The following is a 12,108-nucleotide window of genomic DNA, read 5'->3' as shown; positions in this document are numbered from 1 at the left end:
TTACCATGAAACATTACAAAAACAACATTACCATGAAACATTACAAAAAACAACATTGGCATGAAACATTACAAAAAAACAACATTGGCATGAAACTTTACAAAAAAACAACATTAGCATGAAACATTACAAAAAAACAACATAAGCATGAAACATTACAAAAAAACAACATTGGCATGAAACATTACAAAAAAACATTAGCATGAAACATTACAAAAAAAACATTACCATGAAACATTACAAAAAAACATTACCATGAAACATTACAAAAATACATTACCATGAAACATTACAAAAAAACACCATTACCATGAAACATTACAAAAAAACAACATTACCATGAAACATTACAAAAAAACACCATTAGCATGAAACATTACAAAAAAACAACATTGGCATGAAACATTACAAAAAAACATTAGCATGAAACATCACAAAAAAAACATTACCATGAAACATTACAAAAAAACAACATTGGCATGAAACATTACAAAAAAACATTAGCATGACACATTACAAAAAAACATTACCATGAAACATTACAAAAAAACAACATTGGCATGAAACATTACAAAAAAAACATTAGCATGAAACATTACAAAAAACATTACCATGAAACATTACAAAAAAACAACATTACCATGAAACATTACAAAAAAACAACATTACCATGAAGCATTACAAAAAACAACATTAGCATGAAACATTACAAAAAAACAACATTGGCATGAAACATTACAAAAAAACATTAGCATGAAAAACTACAAAAAACATTAGCATGAAACATTACAAAAACATTACCATGAAACATTACAAAAAACAACATTGGCATGAAACATTACAAAAAAACATTAGCATGACACATTACAAAAAACATTACCATGAAACATTACAAAAAAACAACATTGGCATGAAACATTACAAAAAAACATTAGCATGACATATTACAAGAAAACATTCGCATGAAACATTACAAAAAACATTACCATGAAACATTTCAAAAAACATTGGCATGAAACATTACAAAAAAACATTAGCATGAAACATTACAAAAAAACAACTGGCATGAAACATTACAAAAAAACATTATCATGAAACATTACAAAAAAACAACATTGGCGTGAAATGTTACAAAAAACATTATCATGGAACATTACAAAAAACAACATTCGCATGAAACATTACAAAAAGCAACATTAGCATGAAACATTACAAAAAACAACATTAGCTTGAAACATTACAAAAAAACATTACCATGAAACATTACAAAAAAACATTAGCATGAAACATTACAAAAAAACATTAGCATGAAACATTACAAAAAAACATTAGCATGAAACATTACAAAAAAACAACATTGGTATGAAACATTACAAAAAAACAACATTAGCATGAAACATTACAAAAAAACAACATTAGCATGAAACATTACAAAAAAAAACATTACCATGAAACAATACAAAAAAACATTATCATGAAACATTACAAAAAAACAACATTGGCCTGAAACGTTACAAAAAAACATTGACATGAAACATGACAAAAAAACAACATTACCATGAAACATTACAAAAAAACAACATTCGCATGAAATATTACAAAAAAACAACATTAGCATGAAACATTACAAAAAAAACAACATTACAATGAAACAATACGAAAAAACATTATCATGAAACATTACAAAAAAACAACATTGGCGTGAAACGTTACAAAAAACAACACTACCATGAAACATGACAAAAAAACAACATTGCCATGAAACATTACAAAAAAACAACATTAGCATGAAACAATACAATAAATAACATTGGCATGAAACATTACAAAAAAACAACATTAGCATGAAACATTACAAAAAAACAACATTGGCATGAAACATTACAAAAAAACAACATTGGCCTGAAACGTTACAAAAAAACATTACCATGAAACATTACAAAAAAACAACATTGGCCTGAAACGTTACAAAAAACAACATTACCATGAAACATGACAAAAAAACAACATTACTATGAAACATTACAAAAAAACAACATTAGCATGAAACATTACAAAAAACAACATTAGCATGAAACATTACAAAAAAAACATTATCATGAAACATTACAAAAAAACAACATTGGCGTGAAATGTTACAAAAAACATTATCATGGAACATTACAAAAAAACAGCATTACCATGAAACATTACAAAAAGCAACATTAGCATGAAACATTACAAAAAACAACATTAGCATGAAACATTACAAAAAAACATTAGCATGAAACATTACAAAAAAACATTAGCATGAAACATTACAAAAAAACATTAGCATGAAACATTACAAAAAAACATTAGCATGAAACATTACAAAAAAACAACATTGGTATGAAACATTACAAAAAAACAACATTAGCATGAAACAATACAAAAAAACATTACCATGAAACGTTACAAAAAAAACAACATTAGCAAGAAACATTACAAAAAAACAACATTAGCATGAAACATTACAAAAAAAAACAATATTACCATGAAACAATACAAAAAAACATTATCATGAAACATTTCAAAAAAACAACATTGGCCTGAAACGTTACAAAAAAACATTGACATGAAACATGACAAAAAAACAACATTACCATGAAACATTACAAAAAAACATTCGCATGAAATATTACAAAAAAACAACATTAGCATGAAACATTACAAAAAAACAACATTAGCATGAAACATTACAAAAAAACAACATTAGCATGAAACATTACAAAAAAAAACAACATTACCATGAAACAATACAAAAAAACATTATCATGAAACATTACAAAAAAACAACATTGGCCTGAAACGTTACAAAAAAACATTGACATGAAACATGACAAAAAAACAACATTACCATGAAACATTACAAAAAAACAACATTCGCATGAAATATTACAAAAAAACAACATTAGCATGAAACATTACAAAAAAACAACATTAGCATGAAACATTACAAAAAAACAACATTCGCATGAAACATTACAAAAAAACAACATTCGCATGAAACATTACAAAAAAAAACAACATTAGCATGAAACATTACAAAAAAACATTACCATGAAACATTACAAAAAAACAACATTAGCATGAAACATTACAAAAAAAACAACATTACAATGAAACAATACGAAAAAACATTATCATGAAACATTACAAAAAAACAACATTGGCGTGAAACGTTACAAAAAACAACACTACCATGAAACATGACAAAAAAACAACATTGCCATGAAACATTACAAAAAAACAACATTAGCATGAAACAATACAAAAAAACAACATTGGCATGAAACATTACAAAAAAACAACATTAGCATGAAACATTACAAAAAAACAACATTGGCATGAAACATTACAAAAAAAACAACATTGGCCTGAAACGTTACAAAAAAACATTACCATGAAACATTACAAAAAAACAACATTGGCCTGAAACGTTACAAAAAACAACATTACCATGAAACATGACAAAAAAACAACATTACTATGAAACATTACAAAAAAACAACATTAGCATGAAACATTACAAAAAACAACATTAGCATGAAACATTACAAAAAAAACAACATTATCATGAAACATTACAAAAAAACAACATTGGCGTGAAATGTTACAAAAAACATTATCATGGAACATTACAAAAAAACAACATTACCATGAAACATTACAAAAAGCAACATTAGCATGAAACATTACAAAAAACAACATTAGCATGAAACATTACAAAAAAACATTAGCATGAAACATTACAAAAAAACATTAGCATGAAACATTACAAAACAACATTGGCATGAAACATTACAAAAAAACAACATTAGCATGAAACATTACAAAAAAACAACATTGGCATGAAACATTACAAAAAAACAACATTGGCCTGAAACGTTACAAAAAAACATTACCATGAAACATTACAAAAAAACAACATTGGCCTGAAACGTTACAAAAAACAACATTACCATGAAACATGACAAAAAAACAACATTACTATGAAACGTTACAAAAAAACATTAGCATGAAACATTACAAAAAAACAACATTATCATGAAACGTTTACAAAAAAACAACATTGGCGTGAAACGTTACAAAAAACATTACCATGAAACATTACAAAAACAACATTACCATGAAACATTACAAAAAACAACATTGGCATGAAACATTACAAAAAAACAACATTGGCATGAAACTTTACAAAAAAACAACATTAGCATGAAACATTACAAAAAAACAACATAAGCATGAAACATTACAAAAAAACAACATTGGCATGAAACATTACAAAAAAACATTAGCATGAAACATTACAAAAAAAACATTACCATGAAACATTACAAAAAAACATTACCATGAAACATTACAAAAATACATTACCATGAAACATTACAAAAAAACACCATTACCATGAAACATTACAAAAAAACAACATTACCATGAAACATTACAAAAAAACACCATTAGCATGAAACATTACAAAAAAACAACATTGGCATGAAACATTACAAAAAAACATTAGCATGAAACATCACAAAAAAACATTACCATGAAACATTACAAAAAAACAACATTGGCATGAAACATTACAAAAAAACATTAGCATGACACATTACAAAAAAACATTACCATGAAACATTACAAAAAAACAACATTGGCATGAAACATTACAAAAAAAACATTAGCATGAAACATTACAAAAAAACATTACCATGAAACATTACAAAAAAACAACATTACCATGAAACATTACAAAAAAACAACATTACCATGAAACATTACAAAAAAACAACATTAGCATGAAACATTACAAAAAAAACAACATTGGCATGAAACATTACAAAAAAACATTAGCATGAAAAACTACAAAAAAACATTAGCATGAAACATTACAAAAAAACATTACCATGAAACATTACAAAAAAACAACATTGGCATGAAACATTACAAAAAAACATTAGCATGACACATTACAAAAAAACATTACCATGAAACATTACAAAAAAACAACATTGGCATGAAACATTACAAAAAAACATTAGCATGACATATTACAAGAAAACATTCGCATGAAACATTACAAAAAAACATTACCATGAAACATTTCAAAAAAACATTGGCATGAAACATTACAAAAAAACATTAGCATGAAACATTACAAAAAAACAACTGGCATGAAACATTACAAAAAAACATTATCATGAAACATTACAAAAAAACAACATTGGCGTGAAATGTTACAAAAAACATTATCATGGAACATTACAAAAAAACAACATTCGCATGAAACATTACAAAAAGCAACATTAGCATGAAACATTACAAAAAACAACATTAGCATGAAACATTACAAAAAAACATTACCATGAAACATTACAAAAAAACATTAGCATGAAACATTACAAAAAAACATTAGCATGAAACATTACAAAAAAACATTAGCATGAAACATTACAAAAAAACAACATTGGTATGAAACATTACAAAAAAACAACATTAGCATGAAACATTACAAAAAAACAACATTAGCATGAAACATTACAAAAAAAAACATTACCATGAAACAATACAAAAAAACATTATCATGACACATTACAAAAAAACAACATTGGCCTGAAACGTTACAAAAAAACATTGACATGAAACATGACAAAAAAACAACATTACCATGAAACATTACAAAAAAACAACATTCGCATGAAATATTACAAAAAAACAACATTAGCATGAAACATTACAAAAAAAACAACATTACAATGAAACAATACGAAAAAACATTATCATGAAACATTACAAAAAAACAACATTGGCGTGAAACGTTACAAAAAACAACACTACCATGAAACATGACAAAAAAACAACATTGCCATGAAACATTACAAAAAAACAACATTAGCATGAAACAATACAAAAAAACAACATTGGCATGAAACATTACAAAAAAACAACATTAGCATGAAACATTACAAAAAAACAACATTGGCATGAAACATTACAAAAAAACAACATTGGCCTGAAACGTTACAAAAAAACATTACCATGAAACATTACAAAAAAACAACATTGGCCTGAAACGTTACAAAAAACAACATTACCATGAAACATGACAAAAAAACAACATTACTATGAAACATTACAAAAAAACAACATTCGCATGAAATATTACAAAAAAACAACATTAGCATGAAACATTACAAAAAAAACAACATTACAATGAAACAATACGAAAAAACATTATCATGAAACATTACAAAAAAACAACATTGGCGTGAAACGTTACAAAAAACAACACTACCATGAAACATGACAAAAAAACAACATTGCCATGAAACATTACAAAAACAACATTAGCATGAAACAATACAAAAAACAACATTGGCATGAAACATTACAAAAACAACATTAGCATGAAACATTACAAAAAAACAACATTGGCATGAAACATTACAAAAAAACAACATTGGCCTGAAACGTTACAAAAAAACATTACCATGAAACATTACAAAAAAACAACATTGGCCTGAAACGTTACAAAAAACAACATTACCATGAAACATGACAAAAAACAACATTACTATGAAACATTACAAAAAACAACATTAGCATGAAACATTACAAAAAACAACATTAGCATGAAACATTACAAAAAAAACAACATTATCATGAAACATTACAAAAACAACATTGGCGTGAAATGTTACAAAAACATTATCATGGAACATTACAAAAAACAGCATTACCATGAAACATTACAAAAGAATCATTAGCTTGAAACATTACAAAAAACAGCATTAGCATGAAACATTACAAAAAAACATTAGCATGAAACATTACAAAAAAACATTAGCATGAAACATTACAAAAAACATTAGCATGAAACATTACAAAAAAACATTAGCATGAAACATTACAAAAAACAACATTGGTATGAAACATTACAAAAACAACATTAGCATGAAACAATACAAAAAAACATTACCATGAAACGTTACAAAAAAAACAACATTAGCAAGAAACATTACAAAAAACAACATTAGCATGAAACATTACAAAAAAAAACAATATTACCATGAAACAATACAAAAAACATTATCATGAAACATTTTAAAAAACAACATTGGCCTGAAACGTTACAAAAAAACATTGACATGAAACATGACAAAAAACAACATTACCATGAAACATTACAAAAAAACATTCGCATGAAATATTACAAAAAAACAACACTAGCATGAAACATTACAAAAAAACAACATTAGCATGAAACATTACAAAAAAACAACATTAGCATGAAACATTACAAAAAAACACAACATTAACATGAAACAATACAAAAAAACATTATCATGAAACATTACAAAAAAACAACATTGACCTGAAACGTTACAAAAAACATTGACATGAAACATGACAAAAAACAACATTACCATGAAACATTACAAAAAACAACATTCGCATGAAATATTACAAAAACAACATTAGCATGAAACATTACAAAAAACAACATTAGCATGAAACATTACAAAAACAACATTCGCATGAAACATTACAAAAAACAACATTCGCATGAAACATTACAAAAAAACAACATTAGCATGAAACATTACAAAAACATTACCATGAAACATTACAAAAAAACAACATTAGCATGAAACATTACAAAAAAAACAACATTACAATGAAACAATACGAAAAAACATTATCATGAAACATTACAAAAAAACAACATTGGCGTGAAACGTAACAAAAAACAACACTACCATGAAACATGACAAAAAAACAACATTGCCATGAAACATTACAAAAAAACAACATTAGCATGAAACAATACAAAAAAACAACATTGGCATGAAACATTACAAAAAAACAACATTAGCATGAAACATTACAAAAAAACAACATTGGCATGAAACATTACAAAAAACAACATTGGCCAGAAACGTTACAAAAAAACATTACCATGAAACATTACAAAAAAACAACATTGGCCTGAAACGTTACAAAAAACAACATTACCATGAAACATGACAAAAAAACAACAATACTAAGAAAACTTACAAAAAAACATTAACATGAAACATTACAAAAAACAACATTAGCATGAAACATTACAAAAAAAACAACATTATCATGAAACATTACAAAAAAACAACATTGGCGTGAAATGTTACAAAAAACATTATCATGGAACATTACAAAAAAACAACATTACCATGAAACATTACAAAAAGCAACATTAGCATGAAACATTACAAAAAACAACATTAGCATGAAACATTACAAAAAAACATTAGCATGAAACATTACAAAAAAACATTAGCATGAAACATTACAAAAAAACATTAGCATGAAACATTACAAAAAAACATTAGCATGAAACATTACAAAAAAACAACATTGGTATGAAACATTACAAAAAAAACAACATTACCATGAAACGTTACAAAAAAAACAACATTAGCAAGAAACATTACAAAAAAACAACATTAGCATGAAACATTACAAAAAAAAACAACATTACCATGAAACAATACAAAAAAACATTATCATGAAACATTACAAAAAAACAACATTGGCCTGAAACGTTACAAAAAAACATTGACATGAAACATGACAAAAAAACAACATTACCATGAAACATTACAAAAAAACAACATTCGCATGAAATATTACAAAAAAACAACATTAGCATGAAACATTACAAAAAAACAACATTAGCATGAAACATTACAAAAAAACAACATTAGCATGAAACATTACAAAAAAAAAACATCATTACCATGAAACAATACAAAAAAACATTATCATGAAACATTACAAAAAAACAACATTGGCCTGAAACGTTACAAAAAAACATTGACATGAAACATGACAAAAAAACAACATTACCATGAAACATTACAAAAAAACAACATTCGCATGAAATATTACAAAAAAACAACATTAGCATGAAACATTACAAAAAAACAACATTAGCATGAAACATTACAAAAAAACAACATTCGCATGAAACATTACAAAAAAAAACAACATTAGCATGAAACATTACAAAAAAACATTACCATGAAACATTACAAAAAAACAACATTGGCATGAAACGTTACAAAAAAACAACATTACGATGAAACATTACAAAAAACATCAGCATGATACATTACAAAAAAACAACATTGGCATGAAACATTACAAAAAAACATTACCATGAAACGTTACAAAAAAACATTGGCATGAAACATTACAAAAAACAACATTGGCATGAAACATTACAAAAAAATTTATCATGAAACGTTACAAAAAAACAACATTATCATGAAACATTACAAAAAGACAACAATAGCATGAAACATTACAAAAAAACAACATTGGCATGAAACATTACAAAAAAACATTATCATGAAACATTACAAAAAAACAACATTAGCATGAAACATTACAAAAAAACAACATTCGCATGAAACATTACAAAAAAAACATTAGCATGAAACATTACAAAAAAACATTACCATGAAACATTACAAAAAAACAACATTGGCATGAAACGTTACAAAAAAACTACATTACCATGAAACATTACAAAAAACATCAGCATGATACATAACAAAAAAACAACATTGGCATGAAACATTACAAAAAAACATTACCATGAAACGTTACAAAAAACTACATTGGCATGAAACATTACAAAAAAAATTATCATGAAACATTACAAAAAAACATTATCATGAAACATTACAAAAAAAAAACATTAGCATGAAACATTACAAAAAAAACATTAGCATGCAACATTACAAAAAAACAACATTAGCATGAAACATTACAAAAAAACAACATTCGCATGAAACATTACAAAAAAACAACATTATCATGAAACGTTACAAAAAATCAACATTATCATGAAACATTACAAGAAAACAACATTACCATGAAACATGACAAAAAAACAACATTACCATGAAACATTACAAAAAAACAACATTAGCATGAAACATTACAAAAAACAACATTAGCATGAAACATTACAAAAAACAACATTAGCATGAAACATTACAAAAAAAACAACATTACCATGAAACATTACAAAAAAACATCAGCATGATACATTACAAAAAAACAACATTGGCATGAAACATTACAAAAAAACAACATTAGCATGAAACATTACAAAAAACAACATTATCATGAAACATTACAAAAAAAAAACATTAGCATGAAACATTACAAAAAAACAACATTGGCATGAAACATTACAAAAAAACAACATTAGCATGAAACATTACAAAAAAACATTAGCATGACACATTACAAAAAGACATTACCATGAAACATTACAAAAAAACAACATTAGCATGAAACATTACAAAAAACATTACCATGAAACATTACAAAAAAACATTACCATGAAACATTACAAAAAAACAACATTGGCATGAAAGATTACAAAAAAACAACATTGGCATGAAACATTACAAAAAAACAACATTAGCATGAAACATTACAAAAAAACAACATTCGCATGAAACATTACAAAAAAACATTAGCATGAAACATTACAAAAAAAACAACATTACCATGAAACAATACAAAAAAACAACATTAGCATGAAACATTACAAAAAAACAACATTAGCATGAAACATTACAAAAAAACATTATCATGAAACATTACAAAAAAACAACATTAGCATGAAACATTACAAAAAAACAACATTAGCATGAAACATTACAAAAAAACAACATCAGCATGAAACATTACAAAAAAAACAACACTATCATGAACCATTACAAAAAAACAACATTAGCATGAAACATTACAAAAAAAAAACATTCGCATGAAACATTACAAAAAAAACATTAGCATGAAACATTACAAAAAAACATTACCATGAAACATTACAAAAAAACAACATTGGCATGAAACGTTACAAAAAAACAACATTACGATGAAACATTACAAAAAACATCAGCATGAAACATTACAAAAAAACAACATTAGCATGAAACATTACAAAAAAACAACATTATCATGAAACATTACAAAAAAACAACATTAGCATGAAACATTACAAAAAAACAACATTAGCATGAAACATTACAAAAAAACATTATCATGAAACATTACAAAAAAACAACATTAGCATGAAACATTACAAAAAAACAACATTAGCATGAAACATTACAAAAAAACAACATCAGCATGAAACATTACAAAAAAAACAACACTATCATGAACCATTACAAAAAAACAACATTAGCATGAAACATTACAAAAAAAAAACATTCGCATGAAACATTACAAAAAAAACATTAGCATGAAACATTACAAAAAAACATTACCATGAAACATTACAAAAAAACAACATTGGCATGAAACGTTACAAAAAAACAACATTACGATGAAACATTACAAAAAACATCAGCATGAAACATTACAAAAAAACAACATTAGCATGAAACATTACAAAAAAAACAACATTAGCATGAAACATTACAAAAAAACAACATTAGCATGAAACATTACAAAAAAACAACATTCGCATGAAACATTACAAAAAAACAACATTCGCATGAAACATTACAAAAAAAAACAACATTAGCATGAAACATTACAAAAAAACAACATTAGCATGAAACATTACAAAAAAACAACATTCGCATGAAACATTACAAAAAAAAACAACATTAGCATGAAACATTACAAAAAAACATTACCATGAAACATTACAAAAAAACAACATTGGCATGAAACGTTACAAAAAAACAACATTACGATGAAACATTACAAAAAACATCATCATGATACATTACAAAAAAACAACATTGGCATGAAACATTACAAAAAAACATTACCATGAAACGTTACAAAAAAACATTGGCATGAAACATTACAAAAAAACATTGGCATGAAACATTACAAAAAACAACATTGGCATGAAACATTACAAAAAAATTTATCATGAAACATTACAAAAAAACAACATTATCATGAAACATTACAAAAAAACAACAATAGCATGAAACATTACAAAAAAACAACATTGGCATGAAACATTACAAAAAAACAACATTATCATGAAACATTACAAAAAAATAA

This window comes from Eptatretus burgeri, chromosome 15, assembly GCF_056783735.1.
Source record: "Eptatretus burgeri isolate ZD-2024b chromosome 15, Ebu_testis_v1, whole genome shotgun sequence".
Classification (NCBI taxonomy): domain Eukaryota; kingdom Metazoa; phylum Chordata; class Myxini; order Myxiniformes; family Myxinidae; genus Eptatretus; species Eptatretus burgeri.
This window is presented reverse-complemented; position numbering follows the sequence as displayed.